The sequence below is a fragment of the Bombina bombina genome, chromosome 8 (assembly GCF_027579735.1).
Source record: "Bombina bombina isolate aBomBom1 chromosome 8, aBomBom1.pri, whole genome shotgun sequence".
Lineage (NCBI taxonomy): Eukaryota > Metazoa > Chordata > Amphibia > Anura > Bombinatoridae > Bombina > Bombina bombina.
In genome coordinates, this window is record NC_069506.1 from 96,603,219 (window position 1) to 96,619,293 (window position 16,075).

Sequence of the window (16,075 nt, forward strand, 5' to 3'; positions counted from 1 at the left end):
TGGATGTTCACTGGAATTGTCATTAAAAAAAAAAAAAAGAGTTCCTCCAAGTGGGCCTGCATAACATTGCAATACAAGCATTACTATATGAACTAATTTAACCCTTTCACAGATGGGTTAAAAACAAATGGCAAAGATTACATACATGGCATTTGATTAGTTAAGTTTCACCATCACTTTAAAATACAACTTTTAGTAAAAGGTCATAATCATAAAGTCCGTTGTCCGAAATTGCTTCTGTAGCCTTATTTTAATTAATTAATTTATTATTTTCTTTGCTGTAATTGGCGCCACATAAACATACCAATCTAATGGTTTACTCAGGCACTGATTGATAGGTAACCTCTGTGCACCAGCTTATGTGCATAGAACATGCCTATTTATCAACGCCCATGTATGATCAGAGATTGGCACCAGGTGCATGCATGTGGTGCCAATAAAGTGTTAAAAATCTCCACCCCCAATCACTCTATAACTGTTGAACTCCATCATTACCCCTACCCCGCTTGCCCGATGTCTTGGGGTCACATTTGACTTAGATCTTTCTTTCACTCACATTCAGTCCTTGGCTAAATCCTGCCGCTTCCACCTTAAAAACATTAGGCATTTCCTTACACAAGACACAACTTAGATTTTAATCCACTCTCTCATCCTTTCCCGCCTCGATTACTGAAACTCTGTCCTCTCTGGTCTCCCCAGCTGCTGCCTAGCTCCTTTACAATCCATAATGAATGCCTCTGCCAGGCTCATCTTCCTTACACGTCGCTCTTCATCTGCTGCACCTCTCTGCCAATCCCTTCACTGGCTTCCTCTTGCCTCCAGGATTGAACACAAAATTCTCACTCTGACATACAAAGCCCTCAACTGCACTGCTCCCCTCTACATCTCAGACCTTATCTCCAGATACTCTCCCTCCCGTCCCCTTCACTCTGCTCATGACCTCCTTTTTTGTTACCGCCTCACACTCCCGTTTACAGGACTTCTCCAGACTGGGTCCCATCTTGTGGAACTCTCTGCCTCGCTCCACAAGACTCTCCCCTAGCTTTGAAAGCTTCAAGCGCTCCCTAAAGACTCTACTGTTCAGGGATGCATACAACCTACACTAACCTTTCTTTATAACAGTTCCTCTCCTCCATTGCTATCCCCTGAACCCCCTTGGCATGTAAGCCTAAGAGTCCAGCTGTTTGTAGATCACCTTCTTAAGAGCTGACTACAACAGTGCAATTTTTTGCAGGGCCCTCTACCTGTTTGATTCCTATAGATGTTTTGTTGTACTCCACCTTTGTTTATAGCGCTGTTGAATCTGTTGGCGCTCTACAAATAACCGATAATAATAGAAAGAGGCAGTATCTTTTTTATCGTTAAACATACTTTTCTTTGCAAAGTGTATTGTAGTAGTAAACCAGGACTGTACAGCTGTTGTTTACTATTAGCTTTCGTGTCTCCTATAATACTCAATTTGGCAGCAATTCAAAATCTCTGAAATTCTGGGTGCTATTTGAACTTGTAAACTTTCTTATCAATCACATTTGAGAGAGCATATGTCCACTGTAAATTAACTCTGAACATTGGTCTTTTTCATACCATGCCCAGAGAGGCTAGAGCTCATTCTGTTAATTGCAGAACCACGATCCTGCAACAGAACTGCAAACTGTGCACTGCTTTATTTTTTGGGGATAGTAATAGGTTGGGAGCACCTGGTTTCACAAATATATATATTATACTCCTGACCTGCCTGACTTCACACATCAGACCTTCTCATTTTTGTCCCTGACCAACCTTGACTCAGCCCCTCAGTAAATTTAACTCTGTCCCCTGGTCTCCCTGACTCAGCCCCTCAGTAAATGTAACTCTGTCTCTTGGTCTCCCTGACTCAGCCCTAGCCTTCTAGTCCCAAATACTGTGTGGGAAAAGTTGGAAAGTAAATTATTGCTTTGGTTTGGTGGAGCAGCACATTTATGTGTCTTTAATTGGTTACCTCTAAGTAGAAACATTAGACATGTAGAGAAGTGCATTTGGCAGTTTAGTTCATTGCCGAATGCGGGAAGTAAGAGGCTGTTTGCGATATTTGGGTCTTTTTTCTGAGCTGAATCTCTTCTTGTGCAAGTGAAACACAATTATAGATAGATTTGCACATATCTTTGTGTGTTTCACTTGCACAAGATAATGCTTACTGATTGGTGGGTACATTTAGCCAGGTTCTGAACCAAAGATGGGCCGGCTCGTAAGATTTACATTTCTGCTTTTTCAAATAAAGATACCAAGAGAACAAAGAAAAATTGATAATAGGAGTAAATTAGAAAGTTGATTAAAATTGAATGCTGTATCTGAATCATGAAAGAAAAAAAATGGGTTTCATATCCCTTTAAAATCAACATAAAATCTTCATAAAATGATACATAATAACAACTAAATTTGATAATTTATTATCAACTTTATAAAATGTTTAAAGGGACGTAAAACCCAACATTGTTTTTTTCAGATAGAACAAACCATTTAAACAAAAAAATCCAATGTTCTTTTTCTTATAAAATTTCAGGAGTGTGCACGTGTCTACAGTACTATATGGCAGCGGTTTTGCAACAACTTCCTGTCATGTAGAGCTCAAGACATGTGCACGCTACCTATCCAGTTATCTCTTCAGCAAAGAATAACACGAGAACACAGCAAATTTAATAATAGAAGTAAATTTAAAACTTTTTTAAAATTGTATTTTCTATCTGAAAAATGAAAGAAAAAAATGTGTGTTCCATGTCCCTTTAAGGACAATAAAACAACATTGCAATATACATTATTTTCCTGATTTCGCTGTAAAAGGCCTCTGCATATTGTTATATTGCATCTCTCAACAGAGAGGCTTTAGTGTTTCTATCATTGTTACGTATGTGTATATTTGTATGGTGAAATGTTCCTGCGTCATTCTACATCTCCCTTACCTGCCTGTCACATTGTGGTTCCTCCCCTTCTATGTCGTCACCAAGCATGTTTGTGGTGACATCACCTGCACTGGGAGTGCCACACACTATTACCACCACTAATCAGGCTTGCTGTGATCAGCGATTCCCCTTAATGGTGAGAACGGTTTGGTAGCAATTTGCATGATGACCCGTTCTCATCACGCGCATAGAAGAGGTTAATTGCTGATATATGCAATATGTTTAAAGGGACATTAAACACAATGTTTAATTATCTGCAGTAAAAAAAAAAAAAGAAAAACTTTGCAGTATACTATATTTATTTTGCCCATTTTCTCTGTAATTTAATTTTGAAAAGTCTGGGCTTTCCAGTTCCTCTTAAACGTGGAAGAAGTGCAGACTTTAGAATTACCATTGCTATATTCCACACAATCATTGGCAGCACATGAGAAGGGAAACTAGGTTACAACATGGCAGTGCTCACTACTTTCTCTTGGTATCCTTTGTTGAAAAGCATATTTAGTTAGGCTCAGGAGCAGCAATGCATTACTACAGTGCTTGACAAATTTATTACTACGGTGCTTGACAAATTTATTACTACAGTGCTTGACAAATTTATTACTACAGTGCTTGACAAATTTGCTGAAAATTTTGGAGCCAGAATGTTTTGGCCATAAGTATTTTGTGAATCTGTATTTCACAGCTACTAGGCCTAAAAAGGAGCCAGCCTCACCCAGCAAAATGTTATGTAAGGGGAGAAGTGGGGACCTGGGTTTGTCAAACCCTGTGCTACTGGGAGCTGGCTGCAGATAAATGCCTCTTGTGGCTTTCCCTATGTGTTCATCTAGCTCTGTAGAGCATTGCTGCGTCTTTAACAAAGGATACCTAGAGAATGAAGCAAATTGGATTATAGAAGTAAATTGGAAAGTTGATGAAAATATGCTCTATCTAAATCAAGGGTACAAGCAATATATGGCAGCAGTAATTGCCCATGGCCCGTCTACTTGGTGATATAATGCTCCAGGTTCCAGCCAAGCATGGTGTTTTTCAAATTATAACTTTTTTTTCTTCTCAAATAAATAATCAGCTTTGTGTAACGTGGCATTTCATAGCATCTTCTTGCTGGTGCATGTAGACGTGCCCTGCTTTTCATGAGAGTGTGTACATGGCAGAGATAGTTGGCCCACAACAAGGTTGTATGCTGCCATTCGGCACAAGATAAAAAGCTGCTGATTCTGAGCTGCTGACTTGTCTGAGAAGATTCACTGCATTGAAGTGCTAATGAGTATTCATCTTTTATTCCTTTCCTGGCTCGCATTCTAATTTATGGTTGAATTGGTTTTGTGCAGTCCCTGTCACATCCATGTTCATGTCTGGTGGAACTTGGGACATGGACCAACATGTCTGTTAAAGGGACACTAAACCCAAAATGTTTCTTTCATGATTCAGATAGAGAATACTAATGTAAACAACATTACAATTTACTTCTATTATTTATTTTGCTTCATTTTTTAGATATCCTTAGTTGAAAAAAAAAAAGCAATGCACATGGGTGAGCCAATCACACGAGGCTTCTATGTGCAGGAACCAATCAGCAGATACTGAGCCCATCTAGATATGCTTTTCAGCAAAGTATATTAAGAGAGTAAAACAAATTAGATAATGGAATGAAATTAGAAAGTTGCTTAGAATGGCATGCTCTTTCTAAATCATGAAGAAAAAAAAAGGTGGGTTTCATGTCCCTTTAAGCTCTCCCCCGGTCGTGTTAATTTATTACTGCTCTATAAAAGAGGCTGATATATTACCTATGAAAATATTATAATTTATTTGTAAAGTGCCTTCAAATTCTGGAATACACAATCTCACTGATTCATAGTAAAGAAATACAGGTAAAGTAGGAGGGCCCTGGTCTGAAGAGCTTACAATCTATATATTATATATTTCAAACAAAATGTATACAACACATCTTGTGTTACTGTGTGTGTCTATCTATCCATTCTGTATATAACCTTTTGTTAATTTAAAAGGATAGAAAAGTTAAAATTTAAAGGTGTATGAGTATATTTCAGTTTTAAATAGAAGAATTTTTGCAATATACTTCAATTAGCAAAAATGCTTCTAGTAAAAGTCATTACTGTTCAGCAGCATACACACATATGCTGTGTGGGCATGTGCACCAGTAGTCAAACTCAGATAGCAGGCCGTGGTGTGTTTTGTTCCTGTGAAAATGTAATTTGTTCATACAAGCCATAGCTGACTTACTGAGGTGTCATTCTTGAATACTGGTGCACGGCCCTCACAGCATATTTACGTATGCCGCTGAAAAACAGTAGTCACTTTTACTAGAAGCATTTTTTCTAATGGGTGTGTATTGCACAAATGCTTCTATTTAAAACTGAAATGTACCCATGCACATTTCAATTTTGACCTTTCTATCCCTTTAAGGAAATTCACGCCCCTATAAGCAACTACCTTTTCCCCCCACTTTTGAATATGTTACTGTTCAGAGCCTTCTTTACATTGCATCAAAATAATAATCAAGAAAATTAGATTTGAATGGGTGTAGGCTATACTAACAGCATTTGCTATTACTTTATATGATAAGTTGTTTTATAGTTGAGAACACAAAGCATTATGGGAACATAAAAATGTGCACCAGAAAAAGTGAGGTTCTTTTGTCACTTTATAGATTACTGGTTAGGGTTCACTTTGAATATTATTATTTTTTAATTATTATTTCAAAGCTGTTCAATATAACAAGATAGTAAATCAGTTTTAAAATCCACCAACTAATCTGTACATTATTTCTTGGTTTGTGATTGAATTTGACTTCTGAGATGGAAACGGAACAAAATGTCTGTTTAAATCATTTTGTGTGTAGAACTTCAGGGAGTTTTCTTTGGCTTTTCACAGATGTTAAAGAAAGCGAAAAATGCATTTCCAAATTGAAAGCAAAACATGGCTGCTAATTAAAGGACCACTCAATGCAGTAGAGTTACATAATTAACATGTCCATAATAAAAAGACAATGCAATAACACTTACTCTGAATTTTAAATAAGCAGCAGATTTTTTTTTTAAGACAAATTTTATTTTTTTCTCCCATTTTCAGTACCCCTGTATCATGTGACAGACATCAGCCAATCACAGACTACTATACGTATACCCTGTGACCTTGTGCACGTGCCCAGTAGGATCTTGTTCCCCAGAAAGTGTGAATATAAATAAATCATAAAAGTTTATTTTGACTTGAGTGTCCCTTTAATTTAGTGTTGGTAATGACTCTGTTATATTTCAATGCAATTTTTTTCCTGTTACCCATTTATATCAATTCATGGCTAACGTGAAATAAATCATTTCATATTACTTTGAGTCATTTTGTAATTGACTAATTTAAAATTTAAGACGCTTCTTTATAATTACAAATTGCCATTTAGATTAACATAATTAATTAATATACGAGTTTCATAGTTAAAACTTTTTTTTTTTTTTTTACTTTTTATAAAAGATTGTAATGATTTGACATGTGAACTGGTACTCATAAAAACACTTAAAAGGGACGTGAAACCCCAAATTTTTCTTTCATGATTTAGATAGAGCATAGGATTTTAAACAACTTTCAAATTTACATTATCTAATTTGCTTAGTTTTTTTTTTTTTTAAATCCTTTGTTAAAAAGCATACCTAGGGAAAGCTTAGGAGGTGGGAGCTAGCTGCTGATGCTGGCAGCACGTATGTACCTCTTGCCATTGGCTTACCAATGCGCCTTCAATAAAGGATACTAAGAGAATAAAGTGAAAATTATACTAGAAGTAAATTGGAAAGTTCTTTAAAAAATGTATGCTCTATATGAATGATAAAATACTCTCATAAAATACTCCTGATACTCTCCCTTCCGTCCCCTTCACTCTGCTCATTACCTACTTCTCTCCTCTCTTGTTACCCCCTCACATTCCCGTCTACAAGACTTCTTCAGACTGGCCCCTATTCTGTGGAACTCTTTGCCTCGCTCAGCAAGACTCTCCCCTAGTTTTCAAACTTTCAAGCGCTCCTTAAAGACCCTACAGTTTAGGGATGCATATAATATACACTAACATTTCTTATCTTAGTACCTCTCCTCCTTTAGTTATCCCCTTGAACCCCCTTAGCATGAAGCCTACGAGCCCAGCGGCTTTGTAGATCACCTTCATGAGACCTGATTTATTGTCTCCCATAATTGTTACCTTGCATATTAGACCCATGTTTTTAGGGCTGCAGAATCTGTTGACGCTCTACAAATAATTGATAATGATAACAAAAGAAACATTTTTAGTTTCATGTCCTTTTAAAGAAATGTTCTGAACGACCAAAAAATACCCATTTAAAGGGTCAGTAAAGTCAAAATTAAAAATACCCATTTAAAGGGTCAGTAAAGTCAAAATTAAAGGGACACTGAACCCAATTTTTTTCTTTTGTGATTCATATAGAGAATGCAATTTTAAGCAACTTTCTAATTTACTCCTATTAGCAATTTTTCTTCTTTCTCTTGCTTTCTTTATTTGAAAAAGAAGGCATCTAAGCTATTTTTTTGGTTCAGAACCATGGAAAGCACTTGTTTATTGGTAGGTGAATTTATCCACCAATCAGCAAGAACAACACAGTGTGTTCGCCAAAAATGGGCATCTAAACTTACATTCTTGCATTTCAAATAAAGATACCAAGAGAATGAAAAGAATTTGATAATAGGAGTAAATTAAAAAGTTTCTTAAAATTGCATGCTCTATCTGATTTACAATAGAAAAAAATTGGGTTCAGTGTCCCTTTAAGCATCAGTGGTTCAGATATAGCATGCAATTTTAAACAACTTCCCCCTTTACTTATGTTGTCTTATTGTAATTGGCGCATCAGATGTGCTCATCTAGCTCCCAGTAGTGCATTACTGCTTCTTCAAGAAAAGATTCCAAGAGAATGAAGATAACCTGATAAAAGAAGTCAATTAGAAAGTTGTTTAAAATTGTATTCTCTGTCTAAATTCTAAAAGAAAAATGTTGGGTTTCATGTCCTTTTAACAAGAAAGAAAATGGGTTTTCCAGCTTGTTGAATTAGACAAAGTGCCATAAAAGTGACTTACTAAGAGCTTTGTATTTTAGTGTTGAGTTGTGGAGAACGTGTCTCTAGTATAAATCTCGCTGAAAATATTTAGTGTGAGGAGAATAACGCTCCCTAAAACATAATTAACTGGCTCCATATATTGCTAGAGATTTTTCACACTAGAGAGTTCTTTTGAAATATATTTCAGGGTACATTTTTGCTTTAAACTTGCAACCTCAAGAAATGTATAAAAATCTGCATAGAAATGGCTCATGTTTTCAAATTGAATTTTATATATTTGTATAAATAATATTGGTTAAAACTATGCAGTTAGCGATTTTAGCAGACCTACCACTGACATTAAATGTAGGCTCAAGCAGACAATAGATTACTGAGTTAGTGAGATGTTTCTTGGGTTTCTGCTGACACTCATGTGACCTGTAAGTATTCAGCTGTCTGTTTCTTTTCATCCACCCACTTATGCTTTTTCTTTGTGTACAAACATTTTAAAATATTTTATAAATAAATACACATATATTTATATATAATTTATTAACCCTTCTTTCTTTTGTTTGTTTCATTGTTCTTTCTTTCTTCTTCCCTCTCCTTTTTTCATCTTAGCCGTTTCCTTCCTTTCCAGCTTCCTTCCTTCCCCTCATACCCTTCCTTCCTTTCAGTGGCATCACTAAGTGAGGCAGGTTGGCACTAGCCCCCCAGCTGTGATCAGCCCTCATTTGCCCACAACCACTTTGCCCAGGTTCCCCACACCTCTGTCTGACTCTACCTACAGAAAGCTTTGACCCCACCCACTACGCAACCAACCACTTCCATTGATCACCTGATCCCACCACTATCACGACACTGCCCACAAAAACACTGGTAGGTCTCTTGCACGTGCCCCCCTATCAGCAGACCCTAGAGATGTCACTGCATCCTTTTCTTTCCTTCTTCCCCTTCCTCTTTTCTTGCTTCTCTCCTTTTCTCCTTCCCTGCTGACGTTTTTTACTGCTATACTTTCCTCCCTCCGTTCTTCCTTTCCTTTCCTATTCCCTTCCCTTTAGCCTTTCTTTCTCTACTTCCATCCTTTCTTACTTTCTCTGCTTCCACCCTTCCTTCCTTTCTTTATTTCTGTCCTTCCTTTCTTTCTCTACTTCCTTCCTTTCTTTCTCTACTTCCTTCCTATCTCTTCTTCCTTCCTTTCTTCCTTTCTCTTCTTCCATCCTTCCTTCCTTCCTTTTTTTTCTCTACTTCCTTCCTTCCTTTCTCTTCTTCCACCTTTCCTTTCTTTCTCTACTTCCATCCTTCCTTTCTTTCTCTACTTCCATCCTTTCTTCCTTTCTCTGCTTCCACCCTTCCTTTCTTTCTCTATTGCTGTCCTTCCTTCCTTTCTCTATTTCTGTCCTTCCTTTCTTTATTTCTGTCCTTCCTTTCTCTATTTCTGTCCTTCCTTTCTCTATTTCTGTCCTTCCTTTCTCTATTTCTGTCCTTCCTTTCTTTCTCTTCTTCCTTCCTTTCTTCCTTTCTCTTCTTCCATCCGTCCTTCCTTTTTTTCTCTACTTCCTTCCTTTTTTTCTCTATTTCCTTCCTTCCTTTCTCTTCTTCCACTTTTCCTTTCTTTCTCTACTTCCATCCTTCTTTTCTTTCTTTACTTCCATCCTTTCTTTCTCTACTTCAACCTTTCATTTCTTTCTCTACTTGACCTTTCCTTTCTTTCTTTACTTATGTCCTTTATTTCTCTACTTCCACCTTTCCTTTCTTTCTCTACTGCCTTCCTTCCTTTTTTTCTCAACTTCTTCCCTTCCTTCCTTGCTCTTCTTCCATCCTTCCTTTCTTTCTCTACTTCCACATGTCCTTTCCTTCTCTACTTCTCTCCTTTCTTTCGTTCTCTACTTCCTTTTTTTCTCTACTTCCTTTATTTCTCTTCTTCCATCCTTCTTTTCTTTCTCTTCTTCCATCCTCTCTTTCTCTACTTCCACCTTTCTTTTTTTTTCTCTATTTCTCTCATTCCTTTCTTTCTCTTTTTTCCATCCTTCTTTCCTTTTTCTACTTCCATCCTTTTCTTTCTCTACTTTCATCCTTTCTTTCTTTCTCTACTTCTTTCCTTTCTTTCTCTACTTCTTTCCTCCCTTCCTTTCTTTCTCTACTTCCTTCCTTTCTTGTCTTCTCCTATCCTTCCCTCCTTTCTTCTTCCTTCCACTTCTATATATGAGTTTTCTAATTCTCATTTCACCCTTGTGCTTGTCCTTTGGTCAGGGCTACGAATAGGCAGAGTGGATTAGCTGGGTCACATTAGCATAGCCTGCCTAAGATAGAGGTGTTTTTGCATCTCAGAAGGGGGAGGATAGTCCGAGCCTCAGGATATGTGATCAGTATATTTGCATACCGCTCAGCTCACAGCTCTTGTATTAATTCCACTCCAGCTCTCCTGCCTCTGCACCACTAAAGACAGCATTGTGTCATTATGTCTTCTCTGCAAGATGTACTGACTCGTCTATCTCAAATCGGCTGTCCAGCAACCTCACCCACCCCCCCCCCCCCCACTGCCAGAAGAAACTGCCCAGTTATGCAATAATTCATATTGTTCTGTTTGTTTAACGTATTCATTATTATGCAAAAAAATCCCAGGTGTTAGGTCATGTAACATCACTCACATAACAGTGGCGCATTTTACATAAGGTTGAGATGTTTAAAAATAGAAACATTGTATTAAGTGGCAATGCTTATTTAGTTTTGAAGGCATCCAATTTTGGGCTGGATTACAAGTGGCGCACTGTTGTGCGGGAGCAATATTGGCATTTGCGAGAATCGGAAAGTAAACGCAATCACATTTTATGCTCATTGGGTTAGCGCGACTGAAACCCTCGCCTAAAGGGTAGTGCGCTAAAAAAAGTTGTACCAAAGACAATATATATATATATATATTTATATATATATATATAATTTTGTCTGTGATATCCCTACCTATACTGAAAGTTTATATTCATAAGTATTGGCTATTGACACAGCCAGCAAAGGAAATTACACTCCAAGTAGGAAGTGTAAGAGATAAAGTTGTAAAATACTAATTTGCAATTGTTCTTTCTAAGTATTGTATAGAGACAGAGATAAGAAAGGGAAAGATTTGAGTGGTACGATAAGGATGTCTGATCTCTTTGCAAGCTTAGCCTATTTTGATGGGTTGTGGCTTTAAAAGACTAAACAAGCTATTTCATTTACAAAAAAAATAATCTTATACATTTTATACTCAGCAACTGGTATAAGTGATTGGGAACACATCAAGGGTAAAGCAATTTTACAGTAGACTCTCCCTTTAAGTCTGAAACATATGTTTTTTTCTACTGCCCCTGCAGAACTGGTATACACCCTGCAGTGATTTGATTGATTGTTGTGGCCAGTTAGAGACAAATATAAATGAGGTTTTGCACTAATTAAAGAAGATAAGATACTTGAGACTTTTCAAGGGGTGTGTCCATTTACTGCAAAACAAAATGCAAATTTCACTAACAAAATAATTATTTTAATTACTTATAAAACATGTATTTTGTACACATCTCTTTCGCAGTGCAGTACTTAATTGCTATACTATGCATACCTAAAAATATGACCTCAATGAACCTTTATTGCAGACCATTACCTGTCACCAGTGGTAGAGTGTTAAACTGTAATATGCGGCAACTACCCTTGAGCTAATCCTATACCCTCATTAAAAGAGAACACTTTGAAGGCTATTGGGGTCATGGGTTGGTATAGTATGATTGCCCCGAGGCTGAAATCTGCCATTCCTTCCTTGCTTGTCACAAATTTCTTCCCAGGACCGATAAAATACCCTGTGCCGCAGCGTCTAAGAGTCGTGTAATTCTTATGCGTCCTTAGCTGTTTCTCATTTAGACTAAGAGTTGGTTCGAATGCTCATTTGCGGGCTGACAAGCTAATTCTTCTGTTCTACCCATCGGATTACTTTTTTTTTTTTTTTAACAAGCCAAGGAATTCTCAGTGTGGGCCACTTGCCTACCAAATGAGTTTCTGATAATTGTCATTGTCATGCAGCACCATATGCAAGATGTTGGGGTAATGGGTTCGTTCTGAAAACCGTTTGCCGTGCGATGTTATTTATATAGATTGCTTCTGCTGCATTACAGGCACAATGTATCACTGTTGTTAAGAGCTAGCAGCCTAATTTGTTGCCAGATTTCAAAGTGGAATAAATTAACTTTCTTTAGATTCTGGGGAGAGATGGTGTCAGAGCTTAAGGCTCATACTCGCTAACTTGTGATCTCGCTTTCTCAGTGGCATCCGTATTTAAAGAAATTATTAAGATCCAATTTTTCTGTCATGTCTTTAAAGGAACATGAAACACGAAATCGATGGATGCTATAATGATGTCTTCAAAGCAGATGTATTTTTAAAAAATAAATAAATATATAAAGCGTTTTTTAAGAACAAATAAGTGTAATGTTTTATTCTCTATAAATAAATTGTTTTACCTAATTATAAGTAGGTTTTTCTGGGTTTAAAAGTCTTTCATCTTAGCTTCTCTATTGGGGCCAGTTAGGGAGTGTTATAAATGAGCAGATGCATTTCAGTTTTGAATAGAAATATTTTTGTAATATACATGTATTAGAAAATATGCTTCTAATAAAATGTATAGCTGTTTCAAAAGTTTATTTAAGTATGCACCGTGCACCAGCATTTTAAACACAGCACTTGCTCATGGAGCCTAAGGATTGTATATGTTCATTTTTTTTAATTGCTGACATAATTACAAACCACACTTGTGCTCAGAGCAGCTGCATTATTAAAAATGCTGGTGCACTGAGAAAATCTAGCTATGCTTCACATGCATGTGCAGAGAAGAATACAACAGTGATAACTTTTACACAAAGCTTTTTTGCCAATACATGTATATTGCAAATATAATTCTGTTTATATATGTAATTCATCTATGTACATTTACATTTTTACCGGAATGTCCCTTTAACACCCTTAGTGTTTAATGTTCCTTTCAATAAATATTTTAACTATCAGAATAATCAATTGCATTTTATTCTGAATTAATGTCACTCATACCCCCTGAAGTATGGTTGTTAAATGGACATTCAATTTTCATTTTAAAGAAAGCACATGCAAGTTTAAGACTTTCCAATTTACTCCTGTTATCAAATTTACTTTGTTCTCTTGACATCCTTTGCTGAAAAACATAACTAGGTAGGCTGATGAGCATTACTAGATTGGTGGCTGAGGAGGTAGCTAGATTGGTGGCTACACGCATATGCTTCTTGTCACATACACAGTCAATATAATGAATCCGCCCACAAATATTCAGCCACCTGAGTACTTCACTCAAAATCATATATCCAAAAAGAATCACTTCTTAGGTGGAGAATTGTTATCGCGAGCTGCTGCGGACAGGGGCGCATATGTACGCCCCTGTACACTGTGACTTGATAAATTGAGCCCTAAATTCTATTCTGTTGTCTTTTTATCAGGCATTTGTTGATTAAGCAAATTGTCTGTATTTACTAGTCCTTTAATTTACCAATTTGATTGACATTATTTAAAGGGACAGTACACTGTAAAATTGTTTTTCCATTAATGTATTTTAAATGACTTGTTATACCAACTGCAGAGTATAACATATTTGAGAAATTCCATTTTCATGCTTATTTGTGTATATGAAGTAGCTGATTTTGTGCTTTGAAACCACAGCCTATTACAATGGGTTGAACTTAAAGGTGTTATTAGATCTCATTATGTTCTACGTTTGTGTACACACACTTGCTTCCTTATCTTTTATTTGGCTGGAACACCAAAGCTCAATACATAGAGAGAACAATGGAAAATGATCATTTTATTACTTAACTATCCTACATCCCACTGAGAGTGTAATCTCTTCTGCTGGCTGTATATACTTAGGCTATTCAATATCCTATACTCCAGTATTAATTTGTTCAGTATAGGTGGCGATACCACAGGCTAAATCAGCTATTTCAAATGCTGAAATAGGAGTAAAGGAGCAACTTGTAACCAATTTAATACACTCTAGCAGGTTAAAAGGATCATTGGGAATAATTTTGGATGAACTGTCCCTTTAAGCACGGTTTGTTTGCTCTGAAGAAGGGGAATGTGTTCCCTGAAATGTCAATACATTTTGGCACGTTTGGTGGAAATCCTGCGATTCTTTTTGGATATAAACGCCATATACACAGAATATTATATATATATATATATATATATATATATAAATATTCTGTGTGTATGAGGTTATGACATTAATCTTATTCAGCAATTGCTTATTTGAAATTTTCTTTATGGAAGAAGCAAATCACAAAATACATTGCGGCCCATCATTTAAAAAGGTTGGACACCCCAGGGAGAGACATTGCATTTTTATCTCTCCTCTCATCACAACTCATCAACCCTTCATTAATACAAGTGTACTACTGATTGAGATCCAATCCAACATATCTGACATTGTCCTTTAACGTGATACAGCAGAGCCATATCTGATTAACCTAGGAATTGGGGGTTGGGTGAGTAAGCACCATGGACTGCTCTGGAAATGCATAATTGTAGCTAAAATGACCTACTTGTTTGCCACAGAGAGCTTGTGATCAAAAGGGTCCCTACTGAAATAAAAATGAAACAGCTGCTGCGTGTCTCTTTGAGGTGTTCAACCTAAATGTTGAATGTACCTTTGTATATAATTCCTTGTTGCTGGTGATGTGATAAGGAACAGAAGGCGAGTGTAGGTTTGTACAGCTGGGATACTGATCTCTGACCTGTTAAGTTGATCATGCAGTCTGATTGAAGACTCTATTGACGTATTGGCATTCTCTGAAGAACATTGCTACCTGAGTTCTCGTTCCACTTCTGACAAATATTTGATTTATTGAGACTCTTGGGAAATAAAGGAAATTGTCTAAATTCTTGTAATTCGTTTTAATCTGATCCTTTTTCTGACAGACTGTAAAATACGAATCCTACCATATCTTTTGGCTGCCATCCTTACTTATATTTAAAAAAAAAAAAAAAAACTACAAAGATTACAAGTTGAGCCCAATCAAAAATGCTCCATCAGGTATTGCAAGTTGTTGGTGAAAATGTATAACCATACATGCAATTACATACATAGAGCTTCCTATACTTAAAGGGCCATGATACCCAAATGTTGAAACACTTGAAAGTGATGCAGCATAGCTGTAAAAAGCTGACTAGAAAATATCACCTGAACATCTCTATGTAAAAAAGGAAGATATTTTACCTCAAAAGTTCCTCAGTAGCCACATCCCTTTGTAAAGAATTTCTAAGCAGCAAATCAGTATGTCTGTCCCAGGACAGCCGAAGGATTGAGCCTTGTGCACTCTCATGTTATGTCCCTATTCAGTTTAAGGAAGTTTACTATGAAATCTCATGAGAGTTAAGTCAAATCTCATGAGATCACAGTAAAAGATTTCATGACCTCGGCACTGCTGATGCTGATTGGCTGCTTTTAATTTCTTTATTTTTTTTTTCCTGCAGCTAGGTATAACTTTTTACACAGAACTTACTCTGCTGAGCTGAGGAAATTGTGAAGTAAAATGTCTTCCTTTTTTACATAGAGATGCTCAGGTGATATTTTCCTGTCAGCTTTTTACAGTTATACTGCATCACTTTCAAGTGATTTAGCATATGAGTAGTATGTCCCTTTAAAGGGACAGTATATAGTAAAATATTTTTTTCTTAATGTATTTCCAATGACTAGTTATACCAACTGCAGATTATAGAATGTATGAGAAATTGAGTTTTTTTTTTTTTTCAGGTTTATTTGTGGATATGAAATTTCTGGTTTTGTGCTTTGAAACCACAGCCTATTAAAATGGGTTGACCTTGCAGATAATATCAGATCTCATTTTGTTATCACTTTCTGCACACACACCTTATCTTATATCTGTTTGCAAACTACAGCCCAATACTTAGAGAGAACAATGGAAAAATATTGTTTTATTAGTTATCTCTTCTAGAGAAAGTTTTGGGGTAAACTGTCCCTTTAAATAATGCAAAACGGTAGTAGCTCGCTCATCATGGTCATGTTGCCTGATAAGTTTTGCACTG

At 36.5% G+C, this 16,075-nt stretch overlaps 1 protein-coding gene across 3 annotated transcripts in view; it reads left to right on the forward strand.

The window, feature by feature from the left end:
• Nucleotides 1-16,075, forward strand: part of AGRN (agrin) — a 735,367-nt gene that overhangs the window by 430,424 nt on the left and 288,868 nt on the right. The gene's annotated exons all lie outside the window — the stretch shown is intronic.